The following is a 16,795-nucleotide window of genomic DNA, read 5'->3' on the forward strand; positions in this document are numbered from 1 at the left end:
ACACATGTCTTTCAGAGGCCACTCGACCATGGGGTGGACATGCAGACTCCGCACAGAAGGCACTCTAGCCAAGAATCAAACTGCTTCAAAGGTGAACCATATATATATATATATATATATATATATATATATATATATATATATATTTATTGCTGTATATATGTGGACATATGGATGTATACACATATATCTATAGATGTATGCGTACCAATGTATATATGTGTATATATATATATATATATATATATATATACATAGCTGTGTATATATATATATATATATATATATATATATATATATTTCGATATCTATATCTACATATATAGATATGTTATATCCATTTAAATATAAATATATATACGCACACACATACATCTACATGGTGCAATACATTCCCCGTAGTGTTGAATACCTGGGCTGGATGATATGTTTGTGAAAACATCATGATTACACATATCTGCCATGGCTTAGTGGTAAATCACTTTGTGTATGGTGTAGAGGGTCCTGGTTTCGAGCCTTGCAGGAGCTGTTCATTTTGTTGCTGGGCAGAACACGGACCATTGGATACAGAGTGATTAAGGCACTTTAAAGCAGTTGTAAGCGGGTTTGCATGGATTTGCACAGAGCTAAACACTGCCAACTGCCGGTTACAGTTTCTTACAGTCAGTTAGCTTTTATATTGCTTAACCTGTGTAGGCAGTGCTTAGCGTCATGCAGACCCACTTACAACTGCTAAAAATTGCCTTAAGCTGCCTGTATCCAACAGGCCGTGTTCTGCCCAGCAAACAAAACAAACAGCTTCTGCAAGGCTTGAGCCAAGGACCCTACAAACCATACACAAAATGGTTTACCACTAAGCCATGGCAAATATGCATAATCCTGATGTTTTCACAAACATATCATCCACTCCAGTAATGCAACAGTACAGAGAATGTATACCATCATCTTGATGTATGTGTGGAAATATATTAATATGTAAACAGATACAACATGTAGATATATATAATTTCTAAATCTTTATACATTTATATACATATATATAAACATATATACATGCAAATGCCTACATCGACACATATATGTGTCTACACCTATATGTCTACATATACACAGCAAGTTACATATGTGTACGCAGATATATATCTATGTAGGTATATACGGACATAGTTATTTATATGTAAGCAAATATATATTTCTATATCGGTATATATGGCCATACATCTGTAGATAGCAATGGCAGAGTAACAAACACACGTATGTCCACATGCACTGTTAATGGGGTTGGGAGGCCCCACACACTATACATCTTGTACAAATAGGTCCCCCCCCCACACATATACACATCCGCTCTGCGATACACTATCAAATGTTGCAGAACCCAGAACCAGGACCCAACACAACATGGGCACAAGATGTTAACAGTGTTACATGCCACCTGTATGATGTCAGGCTGGTATTGGTGACATATCATGCAGTACAGTCTGCCTCCCATAGAAAATGTGAACTGTGGAAGCCATCAACGTCCTCCGGATATGGATACACAGATATGCAGATACATATGTACATATATATATATATATATATATATATATATATATATATATATATATGTATGTATATATATATATATATATATATATATATATATATATATATATATATATATATATATATATATATACATGCAGATATATGCACAGTATGATACATATGTAGAAGGTGCACACGATATTGAACAGCCACTATGCCTGCAGTTAACACCTGAAAAACTGGACACTGTATGGGCCACCCACAAAAATGACATTCATTGCCTGCAACATATACCCACAGAGAGGTCATAGGGAAAACACCACACACAGGTCTGCAGAAATGTAATACCTTTCATTGTGTACTATTACAGTTCTATATGCCATGTCATATAGCTGTTCAGACACTGACATCCATATACACAGAGGAATGCAACTGTGAAACAGTTATACTACTACAGTAGTCTGGAAAGGTTCACAACTGTTGCTATCCAGGCCAAGCCCTTCGATTTGTACAATAGTGAGGACAGACTGTGCCACATGATACCAAATGATCAACAGTATGTAATGCAGGTGTATAGTTCAGCAGCCTCTATCTACTCTCTGTACAACATAAGTAGGTGGTAAAGACGTCATGTGATCAAATGGGTTGTAACTGTTACATAATAAGGCATAACTGCCACCATCACATACACACTGACAAACAGAACAGTCTGTATGGCAGGAGGCGGTAGGCTTAAATTAACCCAGGATATGTAAGTAATGCAAATATAGGTGAAGTATACAGTACTGTACATCCAGATACCTTAAGGCAGCTCACCCCTGATACCCTCACATATTTTAACAGCCTAGGTCATTTATGGTGCTCCCGCCCAGCTCATTAATACAGGGCCGTATACCACTGTTACATACACTGGCCTCTGGAGTGCATAACAGCACACATGTATTGTGTAGGTGACGCCCACACATATATGGCCCCAACCTCACCTTATGTGTGGGGGATACAACAGATGTGGACTGCTGGCAGCAATGGCAGTGTGATGTACTCACAGCCCACTATGGAACAACTGCCTATAGCATATTATATGTGCAAAGCCTGATATGTAGGTAGAGAACAGAGACTGGGACACAGGCACACAGGTGGAGAACTGTTGCCATACACTAAGCAGGTTGCTGATGTTACAGGATAGTTTGCAACATACCCTTAGTCAGGGTATTGAGGTCAGAAACAGAAATAGATATAGCCATGTACGGATACCACTCAACACACACACTGCCAGTGACATATCTGACACAGGACCTGTATGGTGGACAGACAACACATGATAGGCACACCTCTGGCCACCAAGAGGATAGGCCCACAGTTGAGAGCTATGCAGACAGACTGCATTCCAAGGTATATTTTTTTTGTAGACACACATACCATGTAACACCAGTGTTACACAAAGCATAACACAACTCTACTCACACTCTGTCTGAAGTTCCTGAACCTCCAATGGATATGTACCTGCCCTGAGTGTGCAGGCTCTCCTGTAAGAGCTAGTGCTACCTGCTGTCTGTAACACTGATGCCCACACACAGGTAGGATGTCCATCACACAGGAAATGTAAAGGGACCACGCCCACATGATGTAGGGATTTATAGTGGGTGGTTGCCATGACAGTGGTAATTGGGAGTACTACACATGTGTAATCATATATATATATATATATATATATATATATATATATATATATATATATATATATATGGCTATCTGGATAAGTATATGTACATATATTCCCACCATATGTCCTGGACATGGAGTGCAGCCCAAGGGCACCCGCAGGCAGGTGCAAGGGGGTACACTTGCATCCCCCTGGAATCGGCTAGCTGGGATTAATTTTATTTTCATAAAAAAAGTTTTTTTTTTTTAAGGAAGGGCATTCCTCTTTAAGATCACCCTTTGCATCCCATCCCGTCCCATCGCACAGACGCAACAGGTGTTTGTGACCTGTTTCTGCATCAGAAATTTGAATTCCAGAGTGGACTATGGCCGAAGAGTATGCTGACATTATCGCATGGCGCGAGCAAGAACTGAAACGGATGGTTTGAGAAATGGACAGTTTCTGCTGATGGTCTGATGGGTTTTCTTTTGTGAGGACTGACCGAAGATGGAGTGGAAATAGTTGTGCTGCGGGAGCTGGACGCTTTTTGCTTTTCAAAGTGAGTAAGCTGGTGTGTGTGTATGTGTGTGTCTGTGTTTCTGCACTTTCTTTAGTGAGATACTCGTGTATTATTTAGAAAATTATTTCTAACAACACAGACATTGACTTTGGTAGGACAGTGATTCTGGTTGGAAACCTTCCCTCTACTGTATATGGAAATGCAACTGTTATGTCATATTTTTCTGCTCATCATATCTGCACTCATGTTTAACTTTCTTAGGTACCGTACAAGAATGTGAATTAGGCAGTCAGAAAATGTTATTTTTTGTTTTTAATTCACTTTTCCTCTAATTCAAAGATTTCTAATATTCTGACATTTTACATCTTTAAATATCAGAAATAGTTTAATATATGCCTTTCCCTACATGTTATTTGAGCATTATGTTTGCATGCTAGCAACGCACTTGCTGCCACTTACTTGAACAGGCAAGTGGTCAAACTCTACTCCCACTAATTCAATCTCTTGTAACTACTTAGTTCTCAACACTACCCAATAAACCTGTTTATCCCTACTGGGACCCTAACTCTAACCCTAAATCTCCCTTACTGCTCTCTAACCAAAAAAATCCCTCTTGCTCCTTAACCCTAAGACCTCCCTCCCACTCCCTAACCATAAAACTCTCTTCCCAACAGGTGCCTTAAACAACACTCCCATCCATCCATTCCTTCACCACATCTGCTGAACTTATCTTGCTTTGACTGGAATAATGTGTCCATGTAAGCTGTGACAGTCGCATGCCTGAACCCACGTTCGAGTCTCAGTGCAAGGAGCAGCCTACATGATCTACAAGATGCTTAAGTCCAAGGATTCGAGACAGTGAGTTTCAAGTGCATGGGGCTCACATGGTTGTAGTAGACCCTTGTATTACTCATTTTTTGATCTTAGTGTCTTTGTGCATCATCAATACTGCTAAGCATTCTCAGTATAGGATGGTATGAAGACTTTCTGAAACTGCATATTTCAAAAAGAGTGCTTCTCTTTACCTCAAAAAATGTTGTGAGCTTTGTTTTACATATTGATACTTCAGTTACAGAGTTCTTGATATAGAACTATGGTTCATATCTCTGAGCACCAGTTGCATCTCCATGATTTTTTTTAACTACTCCGAGCTAATTATATCACTTCAGCTACTCGCTGCTGGCAATGTTGATGGGTGTTTTTAGTATGCAAACTTTATTCCTGTTGTAAAGCTCATAGTCGTAGCTGACATCTGATTTTCTGTCTTTATGGATTTGATAGATGTTAAGAGCAGCTGTAGATTTATAATGAAATGCTGCCTTCACTCAAGCTTTTATATACTTAGGACATGCACTATCCGGAGCAGTGTTGTTTCACCTGTGCTTCTGATTTAATGAGCAACTGTTGTGAAGCAAAGAGCAGAAAACATTACCCTCCCCACACCAAAAAAAAAAAAAAGATGCATTACCCAGATGTTAAAGGAAGTGTAGCAAGTAGCAATTATTTCCAAAAAATATTATTATTTTTTAACAATTGAAATTAATTATAGAAAAAATGGTACTGCTTCAACATACAGTGATCAGGTTCATGCATTACAGAACTTCAAATGCATTTATATAAAAATATACAGACACAAGGTGTTTTCTTCAGCATACTGAAGACCAGCTTGCTGAAGTGGAGTCACTGAGCTCTGTTTTCATTCAGAAGAGTTTAACAAAAACAGAAACAGAGGGAGTGGTTGATTGTAATAGACATTATATGGATGGCTGCCAGTGGTTACTGACGTCTCAGGTAAATGTGTAGCTGGATACCTACTGCTGTTTGCTCCACAAACTGTTTTTTTCTTTTTTTAACTTTTTTCCCCATTAAAGAAGTGCTTTTTCTTTTAACATGCACACCACTTATGAAAACACAGCACACCAAGGCAAGGTGCATTGAGACAGTTGCAGCTGCTTGTTTAATTTTTGGGGCAGGTATTTTTTCTTTACCTTTCTCAGTAGGCTTACCTGGTTAACAAATAAAAAATAATGTTTAAAATGTGTTCCTTTTTGGGACTCTGTCCATTATTTTTGGCTTTGCCCAGATTTCTTAAATAAAAAAGGTGAAAATTTTTTGACTCTTCCTTTTAAAACAGGCTATAATTACTTATAGTACGCCCGAGATTCAAAGTTGTAGACCCCGCCTTTTTCCAGATTGGCAAAATTTTTCATTGCGTGTATAATGCAGGTAGGAGCTGAGAATTTACTGAAATATTTTTGATTAATAATAGCTTATTTTATATGTCAGGGTGCAGGGGAGTGACTGCTGCTTTGCTGTATATGATACAGAGCTCTTGTAATTTAAAAGTACTGATTTTTTCACAGTAAGCTGTACGCTATTAGACAGACATACCCACACCTGCAGAGTATCTCACAAAGGTTACTGTAGCCAACATGCCTATAGCTTACACTACTGTGATTCTGTATTTACATATTGTGTGTGGAAGTAGACTGTTATCATGGAAATGTTCTGAATAGGGCAGTTTTGTCATTATTGATGCGTGCATTTTGCTTCATTGCCTACTGGAAAAATGTTCAAACAATAAATTTAAAATGCAATTGTGTGTGGAAGTAGACTGTTATCATGGAAATGTTCTGAATAGGGCAGTTTTGTCATTATACTGGTGCATGCATTTTGCTTCATTGCCTACTGGAAAAATGTTCAAACAAATTTAAAATGCAGTTGTGTGTGGAAGTAAACCTTTATGATGGAAATGTTCTGAATAGGGCAGTTTTGTCATTATTGGTTAATGCATTTTTGTTTCATTGCCTGCTGGAAAAAAACATTTAAACAAATACATTTAAAATGGGCTCTAACTTAAGTCTAACGTGTGCTGTATTATACAAGGAATATAATTTAATACAATCAAGAAGGCGAATCAAGGAATGCATACATGTATGCATGGCCCTAAAAATGTGTTTGAAAACAACCCAGAGGAAGGTGTGAAAGGCTCACAATCATGGGCAAATTTTAAGCTTTACTCTTGTTACCAAAGCAATGGATGAAGGTAAAACAGTTCACACCACATTACCTTGACCTGGCCACGCCTTTTGATGCAATCCCCTACTTAGGTGTAGTACAAAAGATGAATAATGTAGGAGCAAACACTTAGATCACCAGCTGCATTGATGAATAATGTAGGAGCAAATACTTAGATCACCAGCTGCATTGCCAACTTGGTTCACAGGATGCAGGAGATCAAAACAGGGGAAGAGACCAGTCACCAATGGGGTCCCCCAGGGTTCAGTGCTGAGACGTTTTCTGTTTGGCATATGCATCTCAAAAGTAAAAGGAAATACTAGAGCTTTGGCCAGCTAAGTTTGAGATAACTGCAAGCTAGAATAAGTTATTGAATCCCCGAATGACTTAACCATCATGCAGGAAGGTTTGTCCCAAATAATAGCTGGTGTCAAAATCATGACAATGCCTTCTGAGAACTGATCCAATTGTTTGGCATTCGGGAACTTGTGTGTACAGTGACCTAACTTTTGACCAACATGTGCCCAGCATCATAAGAAAGCCTTTCTATATTGCACAGCTTATAAAATAAATTGATTGTGACTAGATCTAGAGATGTTGTTGTCCCCCTTTACAAAGCTCTCATTATGACAATCATTTTGTATAATGCCCACTTCGGCATGTATCTGTCCAGCCCCATGCAACAATTGGAATATCTTCAGAGATACCTTACTAAAAGGATACAAGTCCTAAACAATAGGTCTTGCATGGACTACCTCAAAGATTTATTATTATACTCAATATCCTACAGAGTGCTTAGAGGTGACATGTCTGACATACAAAGCATCCTCCGACATAATGCAGATGGACCTAGTGAACATCGGAAAGTCAAATGGCATCAGAAATACTCAGTCATGGTATCTAAACTGAATGTTGTGGAGAAATGGATATATATTACAGAGGCTACCTCTGTTCCAGAACACACTATCCATAAAAATAAAGCAAAGCTCATCCATCCATATTCAAATGCAACTTGGATCTAAGGATGGGTAATAGAAAATGTACTCCAGGATTTCCCTTCATGCCACTAATGGATAGAGGCAGTTCCTAAATGCTGCATCCCTTACATGACCCCCTCAAATTATCTATGGTATGATCACAGTTGTTCTCACTAGGGCTAATATACAATTGTCAGCCATGGGGATAGCTAAGACCAATCAGAAAATGTTATTTCAAGCACCAAAAGGGAACTGGCTAAGCTTAAAATGTCATCCAAGTGAACCTATGTTGTGGTGTCAAATAGTTATAAAAAATTACCCTTTTTAGTTCACTAAGTGCCCCTGTCACCCTCCCCCCCCCCAGTCTTTAACAGCTTCCGGAGCCTATGGTGTATGTGTGTGTTTGTGTTTGAAAGGTGTGTGTGTGTGTGTGTGTGTGTGTGTGTGTGTGTGTGTGTGTGTGTGTGTGTGTGTGTGTGTGTGTGTGTGAGAGAGCGTGAAATGCTCGGTTAGCAGATGGAATTTATGTTCAAGTGCATTTTCAAGGAACTGTGAGCATCAAGGGAAGAGAAGTTTACTGCTGTTCATGCTAAGTATGCTTAAAATGTGCAACTGTTTTGTTTAGCAAATGGTATCACTATTGTGCTATAGAATTTTAAAGCAGTGTTAGTCGCAGGTAGAAAACTTGCATCTAGATGCAAAGAGCTGTAAGTTCTACTTCCACAGCATGTAGATTTGTATTTGAAGGGGGTGCAGTGCAGCAGTCCTGAGTATGTCCTCCTTTGGATGAGATGCCTAGTAACTAAGTACCTGTTTTTCAGCTTGCCACCCATTCTCTATTGCAATATACTAGCTTACCATTTTTTTTTAATTTAACATAGGCAATTTATTCTTCAAGGGCAGCAGACACTGAATTTGTAGATGAAACACTGAAATATAAAGTTGTTTTCTAGCAACAACCTTGTCATTAGTTTCAGATCACTTTAATGTGGAATTATTCAGATGACTTTTACTTCTGCAGAAATTGTGCATATTGACTGATATTGGTGGATTGCAATGGCAGAATTTTGAGTAGCCTTTTATGATTGAAAAGTTCTGAATTGGGCAGTTTGTCATTTTTGGTTCATGTGTTTTGTTTCATTACTTATTGGAAAAATGTTCAAAACTATAAATTTAAAACTAACAAGTGGTGTGACTTTATACAAGGGATATAATTTGATTATTATGTATTATAATTAATACAGTCAGGAAGGTGAATCAAAGAACTTTTGCATGGTCCTAAAAATGTGTGCAAGGGGCCTATGATTTGAAAACAGCCCAACAGTAAACTTAACCTGACACTGGTCAGATGCATTTTCTTTGAATGTTGCAAAGGTAGAGAAGTTTTAATGCCAAGTCTGTTTTCATTGTAAGACTATCACTTTGTTTACCAAATGTCTGTCAGTGTTTGTGCTATAAAATTTGCAATAAAAGTTGTAAATTAAATCAAAATATCTGTAATAATTTTAGAAGTAAAGCATACAATGGTATGCACACTGAGTTTTGAACAGTGTTTATGGCACCTGTGGAGAAATGGCCAAGAAATGGGAGACTGGAATGGCTGCGTGGGTGGGGCATGGGCAGGGCTAAGTGGGAGGGGTCTGGGTTTGCACCCCCCTGCAAAAAATCCTGCGGGCTCCCATGGTGCAGCCCTACCCCAGCCCCTATAGTCCCAAAGTTGTAGTGCAAGGGGATGTTAGGTATGTATAGCAGGAATATTACACTATTGCTACCATCATTTGGATTGTCTTCACAGACATGGTGGTGTGGAAGGTCACATCTGCTTCTAGCATGTGTGCCATTGGCTACTGACAGCCATCCTAAGGAAATCATTGTAATGTACCGCTGTTAGCATGTAATGCCCCTGTGGACTGCAGCAGAGATATTGGCCAATATATGTGGAAATTCTGACACAACCTGTACAGTCCAGGGGTATACACATAAGCCCTTAGTGCACAACATGTGTAACATGCCTGCCAATATGGATGTAGACAGCCATGTAGATGGGTATAACACATAATGACTGGTATACATTTGCCACCAGGGGTTATGCATTCACACACTCCTGTCTGGCCTGACACATAATGACTGCTGGTGCAGGGGTGCCATGGCCACATACTACCCACTAGATGTTGACATACATCTGTACAGCATCCCACTGCTCTGTCTGATGTACATGACTTTTAAGGGAGGCACGGCAGCAGTATATCTGGAAAGTATCTGCACATGACATCTCACTGGGTAAGTACACTAAGCTGCTAGGCATGTAACAATGCACTGTGCAGGCTACAGGCAGACTGGATCAACACCGGCCTACATCCCCTATGGGGGAATACACATGTACCTGCATATATAGCAGGCGCAACAGGCATGTCACAGCACAGGGTAAGATACACCTGTGTGAAAGTGCATAACCACAGCCAATGTGAACACAGCCACAGCCTCATACAGTAAGCTAGCATAATATTCCAGTATATGGACTATCTGTTCTACACCATCATCATATGTGCCACTCACAGAATGACCCTACATACACTGGGCTGCTATACAGTTTGGTCTGATGGCTGTCTGTGGTATGAGACATGTGTGTGTATGGCCGTATGAGCATGTACACCAATACGGTACCATGCAATGGGGCAGCATGTAACATCAGATAGGAGGGGAGCTAGAACAATGACATCAACCACAGTCTGTACACAGGTTAAAGTACATATTAACAATACACACACTGGCGACATTCACTTTAAGTACACAGACCTCAGTACTGTACAGTCATCCACAGAATGTCCAGGTTATGTAATGAAATATAACCCCTACTGTAACTAACATGTGTAGCAGTCTGATATATCACTGGCTTGTTATCAGATATGATGGCACTAATTATGGTGTATGGCACATATGCACCACTTCATGCAAGACATATGTACAAAGGTTGACAGAGGTGTGGCTGGAAGCACATACACAGGGCCAGTATTGACATGTTGCTGTGATACCCTGATACATTTACTGTTGTAACAGGTTTTCTGCAACATATGTCCTGTGAGGGATATGAAGTCAGTAACTGTCACTGCCTTCACCATCTACAGACTGCAATCCTCACACTTCCTGCTGCAGTCCACAGATAGATACTCCATGGCTAACACATGAAACCAAAGGCACAACACTGGCCAGTCTGCAGATAACCCTGCAGATGGGTATTCCTCATAAACATGGAACTGACATGGCAGGTATTGCAACATGCATGACAGCCATATCCAGACAAACACTGTGAAACCAACATTGCTCCAAATGCAGTATAGCAGCACTTACAGTCTGTAGTCAGGTCAGGCACATCCCCCTCCTGTTTGTTGCCCTCTTTCCACAGTGTATGTTGTTAGAGGTAAATCCGCAAACCATCTGAGATGCTGTTTGCCAAACAACTGATCTAGTTCCTGCTCACAGTGAATGAAAAGGGCCAACACCACCTCAATGTTCCTAGATATTGGAGTGTGTTTCCATGTAATTGCTATGGGAATGTTAACACAACTGTTCCACATGCAATCAGCTAGGGAAGTTCTGCAATTTGTGCAGAGGCCATTTGCTGATTATGAGCATCACTTAATATACACATGCTGCTACCTAAGCAAAGCAGGTGTGGGTCTCCACTTTCATCAGAGAAGGGGTGGGAAAGGCAGACAGAGGCAAATACCTGTCAGGGAGGGGTGGGAGAGTAAAACTGTAGCATGTTTGTGTCACACACCTACCAGCACAGGGTATCAACCCCCCGACAACTATGTAGTGCTATCACAGTTAGATGCAGTTATTGGATGTGTCACATGGGTTACCAGTTGTGGAGCACTCAGAACATATATGTGATGATGAGTGACATCTGCAACAGGGATATGGTACATATAAGGTAGGTGATGTACACATGCCTCTCTGCATGAACAAGTGCCAGTGTCAACACAGCCACAGTCTTACAGGGATTCACACACATTGACACTCTTGGCAGGGCCAGGAGTACAACTCATCAGTAGTGGGATTGCCGCAACACATCACTGTGTAGGTATCACATGCACCACATGGGTCATATGGAGGTAGTAAGGCCAAAGATTATGAGGAGGTGTCAGACATTGGACAGCATGCTTCAGTATGCCCATGGGGGTTGTAGTGAGTGTGGATGTGAACATACGCACCATACAACACACACAACACACACAAACACACTGGGTGCCAGTACTGACATGCATGGATGCATGTTTGCACGGGTGTGTGGTGGTCAACTGTGCCAACAGGCTATACAAGGGTAGATGATGGGTATACCTTGGCATTAGGCCACATGACAATGGTCTGCATTGTAGCTCAGAGCTGTAGTTTCTGCATTTGTCCACACAGGTGAGTATTGTATCCCCCATCCAGTCACCTGGGTGACTATTGTGTGTGGCCAATGCTGTGCATCGCCTTCCATGTATGTGTTCCTCAGTCCATGACATGGATGGTGTCTAGGATGTGCATGCCTCCCATATGCATGTACAGTGACGTGGAACTATACCTAGGGTGTCTGGCCCATCTTGTGAACACGGATTATCATCAGATGTGCCAGTCTTGCCCACCTGTTGCAGGAACTGGTAATGGGCAGCAGGTTTACCCTGCACCTACATTGATAGCATAATAACAGCATTCCCTGGTGTCAGTGGCAACTGTCCATACAGGGCATGTTGTCAGGCATGGTATGTCCATTGTGGTTCACATGTGAAGGACCCACAGGTGGTGCAGGTGTCCATTGGGGAATATGGGGTAGGTGCACTGTCTGCATTTATGTGCACATTGGACAGATGGGCAGGGTGGCATGCCCTCTGTAGCCCACTGCTATCACTCCATAGTCACTATCGGTGGCCAATATGCAGTGTACTACCCACATATTGGCTGTTGCCTAGGCATGTGTGTGTGTGTGTGTGTGTGTGTATGAAACATGGGTAGAGAGTGTGATCTGGGTAATACTGGGGTTGCTAACTGTCATTGCCTGGCCTTGATGTCACATGTATGGGTATGGCTTTGCACCCCAGCCTCTCAGCTATTTTAAATCTGTTATCCCAGTACGGTTGACATTGTGATATATAATAGGGCCACCATATAAAAAATATGCAAAACCCGCTCCACCTTGGCCACAGGTGTCACACACTCACAACCACCTCTACACAGGATACCAGTTACAAACACACACTTGTCACGTCCTGGAGTAGAACCTCTACCTAACTAGTTTATTACATTACAGCAATACACATTTATAGTAAGCGCTACAGAAAACCGAAGGTATATTTCACAATGGATGACATCAGCAGGATTACAAAAATAGGGCATTTCAAATGTACTGTGCGTGAGTAGCCTAAAATGCATTGCACCCTACAGAGACAGTGAGACACACTCAAAACATCCACAACCGACATGTGTGGGTATAGAACCCCTGAATGAGGTCAATATCACACTACAACATGGAGTTGTTATATGATGCACCACAGGGATTAGTAAAGAGTTCATTCCCCAAAGGTGTATTTCACAATGGATGACATCAGCAGGATGACCAAAGTAGGGCATTTCAAATGTACTGCGAGTGAGTAGCCTAAAATGCATTGCTCCATACACAGACAGTGAGACACACTTAAAACATCCACAACTGACATGTGTGGGTGTAGAACCCCTGACCAAGATCTATAGCACACTACAGCATAGAGCTGTTATAAGACACACCACAGGGATTACTAGAGAACTCCTTCCCCAAAGGTGTATTTCACAATGGATGACATTGGGGTGGGAGGTTGGCATGATGGTTAAGGTATTAACCTTACAAACACAAGGTGCAGAGTTTGATTCTCCCATTGGATAATTGGCTAGGCTTAAAATAGCCCACAAGGGCAGTTAGCCTAGTACTATGCTATGAATCTATGAATAAAAATCAGCAGAATTACCAAAGTAGGGCATTTCAAATGTACTGCGAGTGAGTAGCCTAAAATACATTGCTCCCTACACAGACAATGAGACACACTCAAAACATCCACAACTAATGTGTGGGTATAGAACCACTGACTGAGGTCTATATCACACTACAACATAGAGCTGTTATAGGACACACCACAGGGATTACTAGAGAGCTCTTTCCCCAAAGGTGTATTTCACAATGGATGACATCAGCAGGATTACCAAAGTAGGGCATTTGGAATGTACTGCGTGTGACTAGCCTATAATGCATTGCTTCATACACAGACAGTGGAACACACACAAAACATCCAGAACTGCCACACTCCAGTTGTACATAGTTACCAAACATGCTACAGAGATTACTGGGCTACAACCTTCCCAGAGGTGTATTTCTAGGTTGGTGACATCAGCAGTCTTTGCAAATTTGAGTATATGAATTGTAAGGAGTGTGAGTACCCTAAAAAGCATTGCTCTCTACACAGACAGACACACACAATTGCCACGTCTAGGGTTAGAACACCTATCTAATTACTTTATCACACTACAGCAGTATACAGTTACAGGAGGTGCTACAGAGATAATTGGTCTGCAACCTTCCCAGAGGTGTATTTCTAGGTTGGTGGCATCAGCAGCCTTGGCAAAGTTGAGTATATGAATTGTAAGGAGTGTGAATACCCTAAAAAGCATTGCTCTCTATACAGTCACACCCACGTACAATTGCCATGTCAGGGGTTAGAACACCTACCTAATTATTTTATCACACCACAACAGTACACAGTTACATGACACACTACGGAGATTATTGGGATGCAATCTTCCCAGAAGTATATTTCTAGGTTAGTGATATCAGCAGCCTTGCCAAAGTTGAGTATATGAATTGCAAGGTGTGTTAGTACCCTAAAAAGCATTGTTTTCCACACAGTCAGTGACAGACATACACACACAATTGCCATGTTTGGGGTTAGAATACCTACCTAACTACTTTATCACACTACAGCAGTATGCAGTTATAGGACACGCTATGGAAATTACTGGCCTACAATTTTCCCAGAGGTGTATTTCTAGGTTGGTGACATCAGCAGTCTTGGCAAAGTTGAGTATATGAATTGTAAGGAGTGTGAGTACCCTAAAAAGCATTACTTGCTACACAGTCAGAGACAGACACACACACAATTGCCATGTCTGGGATTAGAACACCTACCTAACTACTTTAGCACACTACAGCAGTACGCAGTTACAGGACATGCTATGAAAATTACTGGCCTACAACCTTCCCAGAGGTGCATTTCCAGGTTGGTGACATCAGCAGCCTTGCCAAAGTTGAGTATATGAATTGTAAGGAGTATGAGTAGCCTAAAAGGCATTGCTCTCTACACAGTCAGACATGCACACAAACACACTCAGTTGTCAATTCTAGGATTAGAACACCTACCTAACTACTTTAGCACACTACAGCAGTACTCAGTTACAGGACATGCTACGAAAATTACTGGCCTACAACCTTCCCAGAGGTGCATTTCCAGGTTGGTGACATCAGCAGCCTTGCCAAAGTTGAGTATATGAATTGTAAGGAGTATGAGTAGCCTAAACGGCATTGCTCTCTACACAGTCAGACATGCACACAAACACACTCAGTTGTCAATTCTGGGATTAGAACACCTACCTAACTACTTTAGCACACTACAGCAGTACGCAGTTACAGGACATGCTACGAAAATTACTGGCCTACAACCTTCCCAGAGGTGCATTTCCAGGTTGGTGACATCAGCAGCCTTGCCAAAGTTGAGTATATGAATTGTAAGGAGTATGAGTAGCCTAAAAGGCATTGCTCTCTACACAGTCAGACATGCACACAAACACACTCAGTTGTCAATTCTGGGGTTAGAACTCCTATCTAACTATTTTATCACACCACACCAGTACGCATTTATGGGACATGCCATGGAGATTACTGGGCTACAGTTCTCCTAAGGGTGTATTTCACATTGGATAACCTCAGCAGGCTTGTTATAGTAGGGCTATGGGGAGGGCAATGTGTGCATGGGCCAGAACCCATTCATCTAGGAGTTGACAGACCACATGCGGGCACACACAGGGTCATATGTCACAGGTACGAGTATACAGCTATTACATAACTACTTCCTTATATAGTCATGTTGCACAGCTGTCACATGCACCACATAGTCTGTAATGCTGACAGATACTGGTGGCTATTATCTGCAGTGGGTGACATCTGCACCTCATGTGTTTGGGGCCCTGTGGCTGTGTGCTGGGTGGGACAGGGCTGGATGGCTCCTTGTCACGGTCACCCTCTTCCACACATCTATGTCCATCTGCCTTTGACTCATTATAGTGTGTTGTCCTTACATATATGTCTGTATTCCTATCCACTGTATGTGCAAGGCAGGAGTCGTGCATACTGACATGTGTCTGCACTAAGAACTGCAAATGCCAGATATGTCTAGTCCACTGGTGTTTGCAGACATGGCCTTCATGTGTTTAAGTGTGTGAGCATGCCCAGTATGACCTTTCAGTATGTTGTTGACTGACATTGCCTTCATTTCTCTAAGTGTGTGAGCATGCCCAGTATGGCTGTCTGTACTGCATGTGTGAATAAAGTCTAGGTAGTTTGCACTGCGCTGCTGACCTTTGTGTTGTACACCAACAGGTAGCATGATATGTCTGCAGGGTATCCATCGGTCAGTTGGCATTGACTGTTGCTACATTTCTGCATAGCCGGGGGGGGACACCTGACGGTTTCTACATTTCTACACAGGTTTGGGGGGGCCACACCTGACTGTTACAATATTTGTATGTGGGATGGGGGCACACCTGACTATTTCTGTATTTCTCCACAGGTTTGGGGGGGGCACACATGACTGTTACTATATTTCTATGTCGGATAGGGGAAGGCACGCCTGACTATTTCTACATTTCTACACAGGAGAGGGGGGGCACACCTGACTGTTACTATAAGTCTACATAGGATGGGGGGGCCACACCTGACACTTGTACACATTTGCTAGGACTGTACTGGTATGTCGGGTACTCCATTTCAGTCTGTAGTCTTACCTATCGTGCTGGTTAGAGGCATACCAGTGTACTACAGATCTT

The sequence above is a fragment of the Protopterus annectens genome, chromosome 3.part0, assembly GCF_019279795.1.
Source record: "Protopterus annectens isolate FY-2018-M chromosome 3.part0, PAN1.0, whole genome shotgun sequence".
Taxonomy (NCBI): Eukaryota; Metazoa; Chordata; order Ceratodontiformes; family Protopteridae; genus Protopterus; species Protopterus annectens.